Source organism: Gopherus flavomarginatus, chromosome 2 (genome assembly GCF_025201925.1).
Source record: "Gopherus flavomarginatus isolate rGopFla2 chromosome 2, rGopFla2.mat.asm, whole genome shotgun sequence".
NCBI classification, from domain to species: domain Eukaryota; kingdom Metazoa; phylum Chordata; order Testudines; family Testudinidae; genus Gopherus; species Gopherus flavomarginatus.
In genome coordinates, this window is record NC_066618.1 from 251,364,146 (window position 1) to 251,381,638 (window position 17,493).

At 42.3% G+C, this 17,493-nt stretch overlaps 2 protein-coding genes across 10 annotated transcripts in view; one reads left to right on the forward strand and one right to left on the reverse strand.

The window, feature by feature from the left end:
- Positions 1-14,347, reverse strand: part of RBIS (ribosomal biogenesis factor) — a 366,698-nt gene extending 352,351 nt beyond the window's left edge. For 3 of the 7 annotated variants that reach the window (XR_007772632.1, XR_007772631.1, XR_007772633.1), the window contains exon 1: positions 10,118-14,347. The gene's annotated coding sequence lies outside the window, so the exon portion shown is untranslated. The remainder of the gene's footprint in view (positions 1-10,117) is intronic. The other 4 variants (XR_007772635.1, XR_007772636.1, XR_007772634.1 and 1 more) reach the window with 3 other exon arrangements.
- LOC127045304 (carbonic anhydrase 13-like) overlaps positions 1-17,493 on the forward strand; it is a 45,555-nt gene that overhangs the window by 1,041 nt on the left and 27,021 nt on the right. The gene's annotated exons all lie outside the window — the stretch shown is intronic.

A 17,493-nucleotide genomic window follows, 5' to 3' on the forward strand; every position in this document is an offset into this window, starting at 1 on the left:
CTGGAGTTAAGTGATGCCTTACTCTCTGAATATCTCCACTAAAATCAATGGGACTACTTGTAGAGGAGGCATAGCAGAATATGGCCCTCTATTATAAAAAGAAGAAACTACCTTGTAAACTGATTCAGTCACATTAACTGATTCTTTCATATAAGGAGTTATCCAGATGATGCACTGCCAGATTGTGAGTGGCTTCTGGTTGTCAAAAGTAGATACAAGGACAGTGAAAATGCTCTTAGATGACTTTGACTTTGGCAGCTACTGTGTTTGTAAGAGAATTTAGCTGGATCGAGTATAACTCAAAGGAATATGCAGCAGGTTGAGCTGCATCTGTAGATAAATTACAGAATGTTGAAAGTTGGAGAGCTGTGTTTTACTGTATGCTGTGATCCATGAGACCATTGTATTGGTTAATGGCTAAGTAATATAATTGTTCCTATAAAAGTATTCAACCATGTTCCTGTTAGAACAGGGGTCAGCAACCTTTCAGAAGTGGTGTGCCAAGTCTTCATTTATTCACTCTAATTTAAGGTTTTGCGTGCCAGTAATTTATTTTAATGTTTTTAGAAGATCTCTTTTTATAAGTTTATAATATATAACTAAACTATTGTTGTATGTAAAGTATATAACATTTTAAAAATGTTTAAGAAGCTTCATTTAAAATTAAATTAAAATGCAGAGCCCTCCGGACTGGTGGCCAGGGACCCGGGCCGTGTGAGTGCCACTGAAAATCAGTTTGCGTGCCATCTTTGGCACACGTACCATAGGTTGCCTACCCCTGTGTTAGAATGATGCTTATTTAATTTGCATATGGACAGTCAATATCAGCTGTATTTTTAAATGATTGAGTTAATTGTAGCTATTGTATTAAGGAATTTCTTACTGACTTCAGCTAAGTACTGCTCTGTTACACAGATGTAAATCCCAAATACTTCCACTGAAGTCAGAGTTATTCAGGATTTACACCTTTATAAGTAAGAGCAGAATTTGACCTATTTCTGCTCCCCACTGGTGAGTTGGCAAGTGATTTTTTTTTCAAACATTTTCAGATTTCCTTCAATCTTCTCATTCTGTTTTGAACTCTCAGGATTGATTTATTTGTTCCCAGTGTTGGGGGATGATTTTCTTATCTATAATGGCAAATGACTTCAGTGGAGTTGCTCCTGATTGACACAAGTGTGAGTGAAAGGAGAATTCAAGATTTTGTTTTCAGTGAGTTCATGAAGAAAGGCAGCCTTAATAAAATAAATAAAACTTAAAAAACCTGAAATTGTTTCATTACTACACAGGTAACCAAATGAGAAATGTAAACATGTAGCTATATGGTGACTGTCTTTTATAGATTGAGAGTCAGGAGGAATAGCTATGCAAGTTTCTGCCTTCTTTCTCTACCTCTCTCTGTTTTTTCACTTGTACTTGTGGTGATATACTTTTCAGAATAGTTGGGTGATGCTGAAATGTGGCAATGCTGAAATGATTAGATTTTTTCTCTATTGTTATACTTTATACTCTATCCTGTCCCTCTCCCCTCCCCCAGACTGAATAATATATGACACTTCCCCCTTGATGGAGCACGAAACCTGAAAAACAAGGATTCTGGGCCCCACCTACAAGGTCCAGATAAGATACCCTTCCTCTCCTCCTTCTCCACCCTCCCAGTTTCTGGGAAAGGGGAGGGTGTTGGATGTCTATCAGTTTTCTGTCCCTGGACCCTGTGAAGGCCCCAATCTCTCATATCAGGCTCTGCTTGGTGACTGATAAACTTGGAACTCCACACACCCCTTAACTCCACCAATATTCTTTCTCTTCTCCCCCTTGAGAGCCCCCAGCTGTTGCTAGACAGGCAGATCTTCAGTAGTCAATCCATTTAGCCTTGGTGGAAGTGGTATCTGCTCTCTACTCCTCCCTAGCAACATTTCCATTTAGTTCCTCATCTTTTTGATTCACTATTGTCTGTCTCTGCTCTTGCTCAGAGCTTTGCAGAGCAGCAGAAGTGTGAAATTGATGTGATTCTTGACAGTTTCACTGCTCTACATGATTCCGAGTATGTTCTATAAACTGACTAGTTTTAATTTCATTCTGCCAATGCAGTTGTGTCTTTGTCTTTGCTGCTCTTCAAATAGCAGTGTGCTGCTGCTTGGCAAAGCTGCTATCTGAAGAGAACAAAGATACTAAAGCTATCTCCCTGCAGATTCAGGAAGGTAAAATTGCAATGCTTTACATTCAGTTCACATTTTGAATGTTATCTTTGTGACCATGAAGATGAATTTTTTTTTAATCAAAGTTTGTCTGCAAAAATTGATGGTTTAGGTGCCACCTGCCAGGGAAAGCTTTCTGCTTATCACTAGTAAGAGAGCAAGTGAATTTTTTCAAGCATTACACTGCATTGTATGTGTATGTCCCTGTGTATAAATAGATAGATAGATATAGAGATGCACTATACTCACTGGTATGCTATATAGCTACAGATATACACTATATTCACTGGTTCCAACTGGATGAAATGGTCAGTGCAGATTGTCCAATGCATTTATGTCACCAATATTAAGAGTGTTACTTTGTCACCACACTAATCTTTGCTTTATTCTTGTAAGTGCTCCTATTTCACATGATATAGGCGTCTGATATTAATATAGGGAGGCACAGTAGTGGCATGTGGAGAACTGGCTGCCATGTGGCATAGGGCTCAGTCTTGTAAAGTGCTTAGCACCTCCTATGAAGAGATGGGTGCTCTCAACACTTGACAGGATTGGCTCCTTAATGACAAATGGGGAATGCTTACCTTTACCACACTATTTCTCTAATAAGAAATTTGAAAAATGTTTGTATGTGTACTGTGTATGACTGTAAAGAAAGTTATAAAGCTGTTGCAGCTGCTTTAGGATTAAAGTCTTTTTGTGGTCACTGATAAAAATTACACTTATGGATAAAGTAATGAGTGAGTTTCTCAGGGCATACCTCTGCCCCCATAGGTAGGTTAATTTCAGTGTCTGTCTTGTTTGAGAAGTACACGCTGAACTCTGCATTTATAACGTTTATTTTGTTTAGCGCTAGCATTCTTGTGAAACTATTTTCTTAGAGCACTGTGATGTGCTAGTGACCTTAACTTCAATTTAAGTTTTTTATGTGGGATAAATACATGTTATAGTTGCTCCTTACAAATAATCAAAGATGTAACCCAACAACAAACCAACAACCTTACTCTGTATAAAAGAAGCCAGTCTACAAACTGAATATCCTCAACTCAGCTCCTGCAAAACACTAATTCATGTCTACAAATATAAATCTACACCCTCACCTGAATCCTGCCCCCCAAATGCATATAGTATCTCTGATAGTCGGGTCCCAAGATATTTAGAGTTTTATAGGTGAAAGCTACTACTTTTAACACAACCTGAAAATCAGCAGGCAGCCAGAGGAGATTTTGGAGCACTGGTATCATGTGCTCATCATGACAAGCTGCATCTCTTAACACAGGCATGGCTGCCCTCTTCACGAGCTTCAGTTTCCAAATTGATACAGGGTGTAGCCCTATGTGGAGTGGATTGCAATAGCCTAATCTTGAAGTGACAAACACATGGGTGACGTAAAGTGAGCTTTGCATGCAAGATAAAGGAATGCAATCTTCAGATGGAGGGAAAAACATCCTGGTCACTGTTGCCATATAATCATTTAACAGTCCCTGAGATTCTTAACAAAATACTTTCTGGGATCTCTCTGGCAGGGCTTATCTACATTTACAGCGCTGTACCGCTGCAGCTGCACTGCTGTAGCACTTAGAGAAGATGCTAGCTATGTCAGCGTGAGAGCTTCTCCCATTGCTGTAGTTAATCCACCTCCCCAAGAGGCAGTAGCTATGTGGATGGGAGAAGCCCACCTGTCGATACAGCACTGTCTACACTGGGGATTAGGTTGGCATAACTGTGCCACTTGGGGTGCAGATTTCCCCCCCCCCCCGAGCGACATAGTTATACCAACATAAGTTACTTGTGTAGACCAAGCCTCAGAAAAGAATGAAATAACTGCAAGGCAGACCCATCTACTTGCACTCAGGTCTGCGTGGTTTTGAAGGTATCATCATGGACACCTGTGATGAATTCCTGGCCCCAGTGAAGTCAATGGGAGTTTGACATTTACTTCAATAGAGACAGGATATCACCTCATATTTTTTTACATTGGTAAGAGATCAGTGACCAATGCTAGTAATGCAGTCCCATTACAGTAACAAGGTCTGAAGTCAGATTGACAAGAGGCAAGGAGATCTGAGTCCTCCTCCTGTACTCTGAGAATTGTCTCATTACAACCTTATCCATAATCTTAACCAAAAATGGAAAAATTAGATACTATGCAATATCTGGCCAGTGTCAAGTGATAGTTTCTTGAGCCACTGTTACACATTTTTCCTTTAAAACACTCAGCATTTGGCCGTTCCTTAAGTATAGACGATTTTCACTAGCAAAGGATACAGTATTTTCCTGAACCTTCACCAGAAAGAAAAGGCATGAGTCCAAAAAACAGGTTTTGGAGCAAAGTTCTCTCAGTATATCCAGAAATTTAAGGAAATAAATTAATATGTCACTTACAGATTACTTTGAGTTTCTTAGGCAAGTCATTTGGGCATATTGTGAAAGTGTGTATCAACTGTCCTTTAAGAAAGTGCATTCAACATTAGAATGGGGGAAGCAAGCAATATCTTGCTGGCACAATTGAGGCATAGAGGTCACAAATCAAATTCTGCCGTGATTAATGGGATTTAATGGATTGTTAATTTTAAATAGGGTTTCACGGAATGTAGGTCAGCACTGAATTTGGCCATAATGTATATATATTCCATCAATTAGATTGGCCTACAACTGAATCAATCAGACACAATATCTGTGCTTGGTATGTGAACTGTAATAACCAGTTATGTAACAGAGGTTCCAGAGTGGCAATAGCATCAGTCTAAATATATTGCTAGATTGTTAAAATCATAAGGTTTACAAAATTGTATAAATAGGAAAAGTTAAAGACTAAAACATTTTGACCTTCTGGCCAGATTCACTGAAGAGCCAAAGTTTATGGTTGCTTTGTGTCACTAGAGTGATGCAAAGCAGCTGAAGCAAACAAGTGAGTCTGACCCTCTTGACTTATGAAAAGTAGATGCACATCTGTTACATATTTCTGCAATTTCTTTTTTAAACCAAAGTAAACTTTTGGGTGCACAACTAGCTAATGCCTTGTACTGGTCCATGTATTTTATGTACCAAAACAGTTTCCAACCAGACTTGCAGAATCAGGCCTTTTCATATATTCTAAAGCCAAAAGGGACCACTGTGACATCTATTCGGGCCTCCTGCAAAGTCCAGGCCATAGGATTTACCTGAAATAATTCCTTTTTGAACTACAGCCTATCTTTTAGAAAAGCATGCAATCTTGATTTCCGGTGATGGAGAGTCCACCACAATCTTTGGTGAGTTGTTCCAAAAATGTATGCCTTATTTGCAATCTGAATTTGTCTATCTTCAACTTTCAGTCATTGGATTTCGTTTTATATTTGTCTGCTAGATTAAAGAGCCAGTTATCAAATTTCTGTTCCCATAATGTACCTACAGATTGTGAACTAGTCACCCCTTAACCTTTCTTTGTTAAACTAAATAGGTTGAGCTCCTGTCACTACAGGACATGGTTTTCCAATCTCTCAAACATTTTCATGGTTCTTCTTTGAACCCTCTCTAATTTATCAACATCGTTCTTGAATTGTGGACACCAGAACTGGACACACACTTTTCCAGTAGTGCTTGCACAGTGCCAAATACAAAGGTAACATGACCTCCCTTCACTGTCTTTATCTGTCACAAGTCCAGAGAAGATAAAATTGTCTTTGTTACAATAATTCACAAGAAAATTCTTTCTCACTTAAGGATGAAGTAGTTGTCAGTAAGAATTTCAAAATAAACTATTAATCTGGTTTTATTGTGTTTTAGGCATTCAATTACAAACTATTTAGTGGTGGTTACAAATTGTTAACATTAGATTGGTAACATTAGGTTTTTTTGGCTGTCAATTTATGATTTTAAAATAGTTGAGTTTGAAGTGAAAAGCTATGATGACTTCTTGATCTGCCATTTCAAGCTAGTGAGATGTGTATTGTAAATTTTGCTATTTAGTTAATAGATTTTGAGATTCCATTTTAGTGACTAAAAATTACCCTTGGACAAATCCGAGACCGAAAGCCTCTACCGCTATGCTGCATGCAGTCAGCCTCTTATCTGACATGTAAATTATTGCTCTTCTTTGAGACCTATTCTGTGCCTTTTCCCTCTGTTGTTTAGGAGAGCTGTACTCTCTTTATGAAAGTGATTAGAGGAGAAAGAGCTTTCTAAGAGAACTGCTTTCCTAAAACTCAGGTAAGCTTTCTTGGACACACTGAGGGCTTGTCTATCCTGGCAATTAACAGCGCTGCAACTTTCTTGCTCAGGAGTGTGAAAAAACACCTCCCTAAGCGCAGCAAGTTGCAGCACTGTAAAGCACCAGTATAAACAGTGCCCCAGCCACGACCACACACGGCATGTTAAAGTGCTGCCACGGCAGTGCTTTAGTGCCATTGTAGACTAGCCCTGACATGACACATTGATGCTATTTTAGGGCCTGTGAGGTGCTGAGTGCCAAGCACTCCACTTGAAATCAATGAGTGTGAAAGGTACTCAACACCTCGCAGATTTAGGCTGTTAGTTGTAAAGCACTGAATGTGGTAGGGGAAGATGGAGCCAAAATGGATGAGGAAAGGGCACAGCTAGTTTGAATGATGGAGACAAGCAAGCCCATTGTGAGTGAAGCTGAAATTTCAACAGGATTTAATAGCATCCCTAGCATGCATTTAGCAGTGTAATAGTGGGTTAACACTGTGATACTGGTACATTTCTAGTACTGAGAAGACAAGTCAATTGCACTTTTTAATCAATAGTAGTGCCAACACAAGTTACTATGGACTAGGTTCTCGTACTTCCTTACTCCTTGAGTAATCCCATTGATTTCAATGGGACTACTTGCACGGTAAGACACTACTCGACATCTGATTTACTATTGCTTCTCATATTGTTCCTGCTTTTAATTTATACCTTGAAATCTATATAGCCAGATTCTGATACTCTTACTCATATTAAGTACTAACGGGGCTACTCAAAAAACCAAATATCAGAAGCTGTCCCTGCATAGCTAACTCGTCACCAATAAATTTTGCTCAATATCAAGAATATCTCTTTTGTGACTCCTTTAAAGTGATAATCCTACGCTCAGTTCAGTATCTCTCTTGTACTATTGTTTCCTGATTATCACAGATTTATACCAAAATTCTTTATTTTGCCTGGCATTATTTTCTAACCTTGTATGAACAAAATAAAATGGAAATTCATTCAGTTTTACAAAGAAAGCACAAATTATTGCTGTTACTATTATTATACATATGGAAAGCCAGGGAATATGTAGACCAGATAGCCAAGGTTATTGAGACAAATCAGTAGAACTTGTTTAAATACATCAAAAGTCAGATGCCCATATCTGAGTTCACCAGATCAACAAAAGCTAGAAGAATCATTCAAAGCAGCATTTGTTTCTGTTCTATAAGAGAAATAGTTTTGTTTGGTTTTTTTCGGGATGCATGAAGATGTTACTAAAGGAAAGACAATTCAGAACGATGAGCTTGACATTTAGTTATGAATGATGTGTGATCCATGGTTAGTCTTATTATACACAGGAATGAACTCCATGGTCCAGACCCAGCTCCTGGGAACATACTGTCTCCCGCATGCATGAATCTGCTCCTACTAATAAACCATTTTTATTGTCTTAATGGAATGTTGCTGCCATGGCAGGTCTTGATGACTGAAGGAAGGAGGGTGCTTCTAGTAGCTAGGGCCAGTCTTGAAGAGAACGTTGATTATTGGGACAGAGATCTCATACTGGACTCTGTATTCAATAGGCAACCAGTGCAGAGAGGGTATCATAACCTGTGTTATTAACTAGATGGGCTCCTACATTTTATACCACGTGGAGCTTATTCAGTGTGTGTGGCTTTATTCCTGAATGTAACTAATTTGGGAAGAATTATATTTTTATCACTGAATGTCAGTAAATGTCACACACAAAAACTGATGAAAAAATATTTTTATCCATAATAATTGAAATTTACAGATAGGCACAATAATAAAAATGCTGATTGAGAATGTATTTGATTTAAGGATGTTTACTTTGTATATTTTTACATGTGATGTTAACTCCTTCCTCACCCCACAGTTTTATGCAACTGTGAAAATTTAAATAAATAAAAATGGAAAAAGCTTAAAAATAAAATTGATAGTATCCATCAAAATTATATAACATCAAATTCTGTTAAGCCTACTGTCAAGGTATGATTCCCTACTCTGAACCTTAGCGTCCAAAAGATGGGGTACCTGCATGAACCCCTCTAAGCTTAATTACTAGCTTAGAAATGATAGAACTGCCATCACCCAAAAATATAGTGTTTTGGGACACTTTCTGGCCCCCAAAACCTTCCCTGGGGACCCCAAGACCCAAAACTCCTTGGGTCTCAAAACAAAGGGAAATAAACCATTCCCCCTCCTTTCTTCCTCCCAGATTCTCCCCTCCCTGGGTAACACTGGGAGATCCCTGTGATTCAACTCCTTGAATCTTAAAACAGAGAGGAAATTCACCTTCCTCCCCCCTTTCTCTCCCCCTCCCAGACGCTCCCTGAGAGAGAGAGACAGTGATCCTAACACAGAGAGAAATCAGGCTTTTCCTCCCCCCTTCTCTCCTTTCCCCCACTAATTCCCTGGTGAGTGCAGACCTCCTCCCCTTGGGTCTTACACCAGAATAAAAAAATCAATCAGGTTCTTAAAAAGAAAAGCTTTTAATAAAAGAAAAGAAAAAAAGTAAAAATTGTCTCTGTAAAATCAAGATGGAAAATGTTACAGGGTCTTTCAGCATATAGACACTAGAGAGAATCCTCCCAGCACAAATACAAGTTGCAGCAACCAGAGATACAATCCTTCCAGCAAAATACACATTTGCAAATAAAGAAAACAAAACAATCAAAAGACTAAACTGCTTTTCTAACTGGTACTTACTAAATTGCACAGAAGAGGCTGTTTCAGAAAATTGGAGAGTCTGTATACGTGTCTGGTCCCTCTCAGAACCCAGAGAGAACAAAGAAAAAAATCCAAAAAGCACAGACAAAGGCTTCCCTCCACCGAGATTGGAAAGTATCTTGTCTCCTGATTGGTCCTCTGGTCAGGTGTTCCAGGTTTACTGAGCTAGTTAACTCTTTACAGGTAAAAGACACATTAAATCTTAACCATCTGTTTATGACACGCCCCCCAAATCGCAGACAGTGTGGAACCTCACTGGCAGGGATTTCTTCCTGGAACTTTAAAATAAACAGATAAATACAACACATGCACCTTTACATATACTACTGAGTATGTAAACTACAAGACTTTTTACATTTGAAGGACAATTTTTAGCCAGTTGATTCTGGGAAACTTTCACGGGAGAGTGCATCAGCTACTTTGTTAGAAGCTCCTGAAATGTGTTGAATTTTAAAATCTAAATCTTGGAGAGCTAAACTCCATTGAAGCAGTTTTTTGTTGTTTCCCTTGGCAGTATGAAGCCATTTTAGCGCAGCATGGTCGGTTTGTAGCTGGAACCGCCGTCCCCAAATATTTGGGCGTAGCTTTTCCAGGGCATACATAATGGTGTAGCATTCCTTTTCACTGATTGACCAATGACTTTCCCTCTCAGATAGTTTTTTGCTGAGAAACATGACAGGATGGAAGTTGTGATCCGGTCCTTCCTGCATTAGAACTGCTCCTGCACCACACTCAGATGCATCTGTGGTTACTAGGAATGGTTTGTCAAAGTCCGGGCTCTTAGCACAGGGTCAGACATGAGCATCGCCTTAAGCTGGGTAAAGGCCTTCTGACACTCATCAGTCCACTTAACTGCACTTGTCTGGGTCTTTTTGGTCAGGTCGGCCAGTGGGGCAGCGATTTGGCTGTAGTGTGGTACAAATCGCCTGTAATACCCGGCCAAGCCTAAGAAGAATTGGACCCATTTCTTTGACTTTGGGACAGGCCACCTTGGCCTGTAGGGGGTTTATGGTTCCTCGACCCACCTGGTATCCCAGGTAAGTCATTCTGTTTTGGCCTATTTGACACTTTTTGTCCTTAACAGTTAGTCCTGCCTGCCTGATGCATTTGAAGACTTTTTCCAGGTGTTCTAGGTGTTCGGGCCATGAATCAGAAAAAATGGCCACATCATCGAGGTAGGCAACTGCATATTCTCTCAAACCTGCTAGGAGACCATCTACAAGTCTTTGGAAGGTAGCGGGTGCATTTCGCAGCCCGAAAGGAAGCACATTAAATTCATACACCCCTGCGTGGGGGATGAATGTTGACCTTTCCTTGGCAGGTTCATCTAGCAGTACTTGCCAGTACCCCTTGGTTAAGTCTATTGTAGAGATGAACTGGGCACATCCCAACTTCTCCAATAGCTCATCGGTGCGTGGCATTGGATAGTTGTCTGGACGAGTTACCGCATTTAGCTTACGGTAGTCCACGCAAAAGCATATATCCCCATCTGGTTTGGGTACCAGAACCACTGGGGATGCCCATGCACTAGTAGATGAGTGGATTATACCGATCTGTAGCATGTTTTGGATCTCCCATTCTATAGCAGCTTGGGCATGAGGAGATACCTGGTAGGGTGGGGTTCTAATTGGGTGAGCATTACCTGTGTCAATGGAGTGGTATGCCCGTTCAGTCCGTCCTGGGGTGGCTGAGAACAATGGGGTGAAGCTAGTGCACAGTTCCCTGATCTGTTGCCACTGCAGACATTCCAGGGTAGTGGAGAGGTTCACCTCTTCCACGCCACTGTCACTTTTTCCTTCGTAGTGGACACCTTCAGGCCACTCAGCGTCATCTCCTCCCTGGGCTGTAAACTGACAAACCTTTAAGTCTCTGGAATAAAAGGGCTTGAGAGAATTAACATGGTACACTCTGGGCTTTAGGGAGGAATTGGGAAATGCTATGAGGTAGTTAACAGCTCCCAGGCGCTCTTGGACCGTGAATGGCCCTTCCCATGATGATTCCATCTTATGGGCCTGTTGCGCCTTCAAGACCATAACCTAGTCTCCTACTTTGAAGGAACGCTCTCTGGTATATCTATCATACCAGGCATTTTGCTCTTTCTGAGCATCCTTTAGGTTTTCTTTAGCAAGGGCTAAAGAGTGTCGGAGGGTGCTTTGTAGGTTGCTTACAAAGTCTAGAATGTTAGTTCCTGGAGAAGGCGTAAACCCCTCCCATTGCTGCTTCACCAACTGTCATGGCCCCTCAACCTTGTGGCCATACACAAGTTCAAATGGTGAAAACCCTAAACTGGGATGTGGTACAGCCCTGTAGGCAAACAGCAACTGCTGCAACACTAGGTCCCAGTCATTAGAGTGTTCATTGATGAATTTATGTATCATGGCCCCCAAAGTTCCATTAAACCTCTCCACCAGGCCATTGGTTTGATGGTGGTAAGGGGTGGCAACCAAGTGATTCACCCCATGAGTTTCCCACAGATCTTTCATGGTTCCTGCCAGGAAATTAGATCCTGAATTTGTAAGGATGTTGGAGGGCCAGCCTACCCTGGCAAAAATGTCTGTTAGAGCCAGGCATACAGTGTTAGCCCTGGTGTTGCTTAGAGCTACTGCTTCCGGCCATTGGGTAGCAAAGTCCATGAAAGTCAGTATGTACTGCTTTCCTCTGGGGGTCTTTTTTGGAAAAGGACCCAAGATATCCACAGCTACTCGCTGAAATGGGACCTCAATTATGGGGAGTGGCTGGAGAGGGGCCTTGACCTGATCTTGGGGCTTTCACACTCTTTAGCACACCTCACAAGACTGGACATACTTGGCAACGTCCTTGCCCATCCCCTCCCAGTGGAAGGACTTCCCCAACCTGTCTTTGGTTCTGTTCACCCCAGCATGGGCCACTGGGGTGATAATGGGCTAAGCTTAAGAGCTTCCCCCTGTACTTAGTTGGAACTACCAACTGTTTTTGCGGATGCCAGTCTTCCTGGTGTCCACCAGAAAGAGTCTCTTTGTATAAAAGTCCTTGTTCTACAACAAACCAGGATCGATTAGAAGAGCTAAGAGGCGGTGGGATGCTCCGTGCTGCTGCCCAAGCTTTCTGAAAGCTGTCATCTGCTTCCTGCTCAGTCTGGAACTGTTCCCTCGAGGCTGGAGACACCAGTTCCTCCTTAGACTGTGGACTTGGCCTTGGTCCGTCTGGAAGCGATGTAGGTGATGGGGTTGTTTTCGTTGATGGTGAACCGCTTTCCGCTGGTGCACTATGCGCTATTTCAGGCTCTGGCTGAGCCTCTTGGGTAGGGTTGTCTGCTGCTTCTGCCAGTTCAGGCCCGCTGGTGCCCTCTGGCGTTGGGGTTGGAGATGGGTTTGCAAGCGCTGGCATCAGTGCTGGCAACGGTTCTGGTGCTGGTTGCTTTTCCAGTTCTGGGTCTGGGACTGGAGGCACTGTGGCTGTTGCCGTTGTTGGCAGGGGATCAGGGTCCACCACCTCTGTCTGGGTCTCTGGTAACACAGACGGGGTCTTTGTGGATGGTTCAGGAACAGGGATGGGTCTGGAAGCTTGCCTGGCTTGGCTGCGTGTAACCATTCCCACCCTCTTGGCCCGCTTTACCTGGTTGGCCAAGTCTTCCCCCAGTAGCATGGGGATGGAATAATTGTCATAGACTGCAAAAGTCCACATTCCTGACCAGCCTTTGTACTGGACAGGCAGTTCAGCTGTAGGTAAGTCTACAGCTTTTGACATGAAGGGGTAAATTGTCACTTGGGCCTTTGGGTTGATGAATTTGGGGTCGACGAAGGATTGGTGGATAGCTGACACTTGTGCCCCTGTGTCTCTCCACGTGATAACCTTCTTTCTGCCCACTCTCAAAATTTCCCTTCGCTCCGAGAGTATTTGAGAGGCATCTGGGCCGGGGGATCTTTGGTGTGATGGTGGTGTAATAAACTGCACTCGGTTGGGGTTCTTTGGGCAGTTGGCCTTTATATGTCCCAGTTCATTACATTTAAAGCATCTCCCAGCTGACTGGTCACTGTGCCGAGGTGGATTACTAGAGACTGGTGAGGTGGGAGAATAGGGAGTCTGGGGCTTTCCTTGGGTTGTAGGTGGGGTCTTGGGTTGCCCTCGGATATAGGGTTTATTGTCAGTGTGCCCCCGTGATATTCGCTCCCCTTGACAGTAGCTTTTTTCTTTTCTGCCACTTCCACCCATCAGGCTCCAATCTCCCCTGCTTCGGTTACCATTTTGGGCTTTCCATCTAGGATGTACCTTTCTATTTCCTCAGGGACACCCTCTAAGAACTGCTCCAATTGTATTAGGAGGTGCATCTCGTCCAGAGATTTAACATTGGCTCCTGATATCCAGGCATCATAATTCTTTCCAATGTGGTAGGCGTGTCGAGTGAATGACACATCTGGTTTCCACCTTAGGGCTCTGAACCTCCGACAGGGATGCTCAGGTGTTAGCCCCATTCTGATTCTGGCCTTGGTTTGAAAAAGTTTATAATCGTTCATGTGTTCCTTAGGCATTTCAGCCGCCACCTCTGCTAAGGGTCCACTGAGCTGTGGCCTCAGCTCTATCATGTACTGGTCTTCAGAGATGCTGTACCCAAAATTTTCTAAGAAGGCCTCAGTGTCATCACCTGTCTTGTAAGTGGGAAATTTCTTGGGATGTGGAACAATAACTGGAGAAGGGTTGTTAGGGTTGGCTGTATCATTCTGCTTAGCCTGTGCTAATTCCAGTTCATGCTTTCTCTGTTTTTCCCTCTCTTCACTCTGTTGCTTTTCCATCTCTTGTTTGTGGGCCGCCTCTTTGGTGTGTTCTTCTTTCCCTTATCTCCACCTCCTTTTCTCTCAGTTCTATCTCCTTTTCTTTTATTTCTATTTCTTTTTGTTTTCTTCAATGCCTCGCTTGTGATCTGCTTCTTTGATTTGTCCCTCTGCATCCAGTCTTGCCTGTTCCTTGGAACTCATTGTACCTGCTTTCTTAGGCTGGTTGCCCCCTCTGCTGTTCAGTGCCTGAAATGCTGCAGCTCAGGGTTGCTTGGCAACACAGTCCCTCTAACACTTCCTAGCTAGCTTTGTCCGACCGAGTTAGAAGAAAAAAAAAACACTTTCATTTGCAAATGCTTTTTGCTAGGGTTTGCTGACTCACAGCTGGAGTCCCTTTGTTTAACAAAGATCCTTGTTAAACCCTAATGCCTCTGCCTTGGGGCTGTCCTTCTGAGCCAGAAAGGAGAAAAGGAAAAAAAAATGTTTTTATGGCTGTAGCTTTAAAAAAAACCCTCTTGCCTACTTACAAACAGCTAGCAGAGAGAAAAGAAAAAAAATAATCCTACTGGCTTTTGCTTGCCTTTCTATCTATCCCACATGCTGCACACCATGTCAAGGTATGATTCCCCACTCTGAACCTTAGCGTCCAAAAGATGGGGTACCTTCATGAACCCCTCTAAGCTTAATTACTAGCTTAGAAATGATAGAGCTGCCACCACCCAAAAATATAGTGTTTTGGGACACTTTCTGGCCCCCAAAACCTTCCCTGGGGACCCCAAGACCCAAAACCCCTTGGGTCTCAAAACAAAGGGAAATAAACCATTCCCCCCTCCTTTCTTCCTCCCAGATTCTCCCCTCCCTGGGTAACACTGGGAGATCTCTGTGATTCAGCTCCTTGAATCTTAAAACAGAGAGAAAATTCACCTTCCTCCCCCCTTCTCTCCCCCTCCCAGACTTTCCCTGAGAGAGACAGTGATCCTAACACAGAGAGAAATCAGGCTTTTCCTCCCCCTTCTCTCCTTTGCCCCACCAATTCCCTGGTGAGTGCAGACCTCCTCCCCTTGGGTCTTACACCAGAATAAAAAAATCAATCAGGTTCTTAAAAAGAAAAGTTTTTAATAAAAAGAAAGAAAAAAAGTAAAAATTGTCTCTGTAAAATCAAGATGGAAAATGTTACAGGGTCTTTCAGCTTATAGACACTAGAGAGAATCCTCCTCCCAGCACAAATACAAGTTGCAGCAACCAGAGATACAATCCTTCCAGAAAAATACACATTTGCAAATAAAGAAAACAAAACAATCAAAAGACTAAACTGCTTTTCTAACTGGTATTTACTAAATTGCACATTAGAGGCTGTTTCAGAAAATTGGAGAGTCTGTATACATGTCTGGTCCCTCTCAGAACCCAGAGAGAACAAAGAAAAAAATCCAAAAAGCACAGACAAAGGCTTCCCTCCACCGAGATTGGAAAGTATTTTGTCTCCTGATTGGTTCTCTGGTCAGGTGTTCCAGGTTTACTGAGCTAGTAACCCTTTACAGGTAAAAGAGACATTAACCCTTAACCATCTGTTTATGACACCTACATATAACAAATTGTAATAATCAAAAGGTTATAAATGACTGAATTATTGTGCCCTAATTTTGAGAGTGACAGGATGGGATTAAACTTTTGGTCCTTATTCTTTGTTTGTGCAGGCTCCCCCCAACCACCCATCAATCTCTGTTCGGGTTTACGGTAGCACTGAGGAGACCTAAAGGACCCCAAGCAACAGACAGACTTAACCATTTTGAAAGCAGATGCCCTTAATAATGGGAGGAAGAGGAGGTTATAGAGGAAACAAGTTCCTCAAAACTATTTCCTCTTAGTAGCATCACCTTAGTCTTGCCTGGATTCATTTTTAGCCATTTGCGCTCCTTCCATATGCGGATTGTGGCTAAACACTGAGCATGCTGAGAGATGGTACTGTTTACATTTTGTTATAAAGGACATATAGAGCGAGGTGTCAACTGTATACTGTTGACATCTCAGCCTATATAGCCCTGCCATCTCATCCATTGGCTCTTTACTGAATAAAATGTAGGCCGGGGGGAGAAGGGGGGAAAGGACTGATCCTTATGGAACTCCACTGGTGTGGGCTCTAAAGATGGAGATACAGTTGTCCAGAATGCCCCTGAACACAGAAGTATGAGTTGAGCTATTTCAAGGAACCTCTATCCACCTCTGCGGCTAGTGGGATAGGAGAATTTGATCAGTGGTAACAAATGCTGGAGAAGGGTCCTGCAGGATGAGAATGCAAGTACTTCACTTGTCCATGCACAAACCCCAGCATCCCTATGATGGGTTGGGTCACAGAGACCCCCTTGGGACTGCCACCTGATGTGCCAAGACTACCTCTGAGCCCGTTTTCCCTGCCAGCTGGGGACCCCAGAACCCTTTATTGTTGAGCCAGATATGCTACTTGGCTGCAACACAGACCCAGGGCCTGAACCACACCCCCAAAGCTGCAGACTTCACTGAAAATCACTTAAGAAGTGCTCCTGTCTCTAGCACCCAGACACCCAGCTCCCCATGGGATCCAAACCCCAAATAAATCTGTTTTACTTTGTCTAAAGCTTATGCAGGGTAAACTGATAAATACTCCACCCTCTATAATACTGATAGAGAGATATGCACAGCTGTTTGCTCCCCCAAGTATTAATCATTTACTCTGGGTTTAATAATAAAGTGATGTTATTAAGTATAAAAAGTAGGATAAGTGGTTTCAAGTAATAACAGACAGAACAAAGTAAGTTACCTAGCAAGAAAAAATAAAACATGCAAGTCTAAGCCTAATATAGTAGGAAACTGAATACAGATAAAATCTCACCCTCAGAGATGTTCCAATAAGCTTCTTTCACAGACTTGACTCCTTCCTAGTCTGGGCCCAATCCTTTCCCCGGTACAGTTCTTGTTAGCTCAGGTGGTAGCTATGGGATTTCTCATGACTGAAGACCCATTTGTTCTGTTCCACCCTCTTTTATAGATTTGGCACAAGGTGGGAATCTTTTATTTCTCTGGGTCCCCAGCCCTCCTTCTAAATAGAAAAGCACCAGGTTTAAGATGGATTCCAGTACCAGGTAACATGGTCACATGTCCTGTGAGACCCCAAGCCATCATTCTTCCCAGCCTGACTCACAGAAAGGCTTGCAAGTAAATAGAGCCATCTGCAGTCAATTGTCCTGGTTAATGGGAGCCATCAAGATTCCAAACCACCATTAATGGCCCACACTTTGCATAATTACAGTAGGACTTCAGAGTTATATTTCATATTTCCAGTTTCAGGTACAAGAATGGTACATTCATGCAACTAGGATGACCACACTCAGTAGATTATAAGCTTTGTAATGATACCTTACAAGAGACCCTTTGCATGAAGCATATTCCAGTTACATTATATTCACACTCTGTAGCATATTTTTATAAAATTATGTGGAGTGCAATGTCACAATCCCCACATGAAAATTCTGAGCAGAAGCCCTATGCCTCTCTTGGCATCCCCTATTTTATGACAGTGCAGATCCATTGGAGCCATACTGTCAGAGCTTCTGCCTCCCAGGATACCATGAAGGAACCCT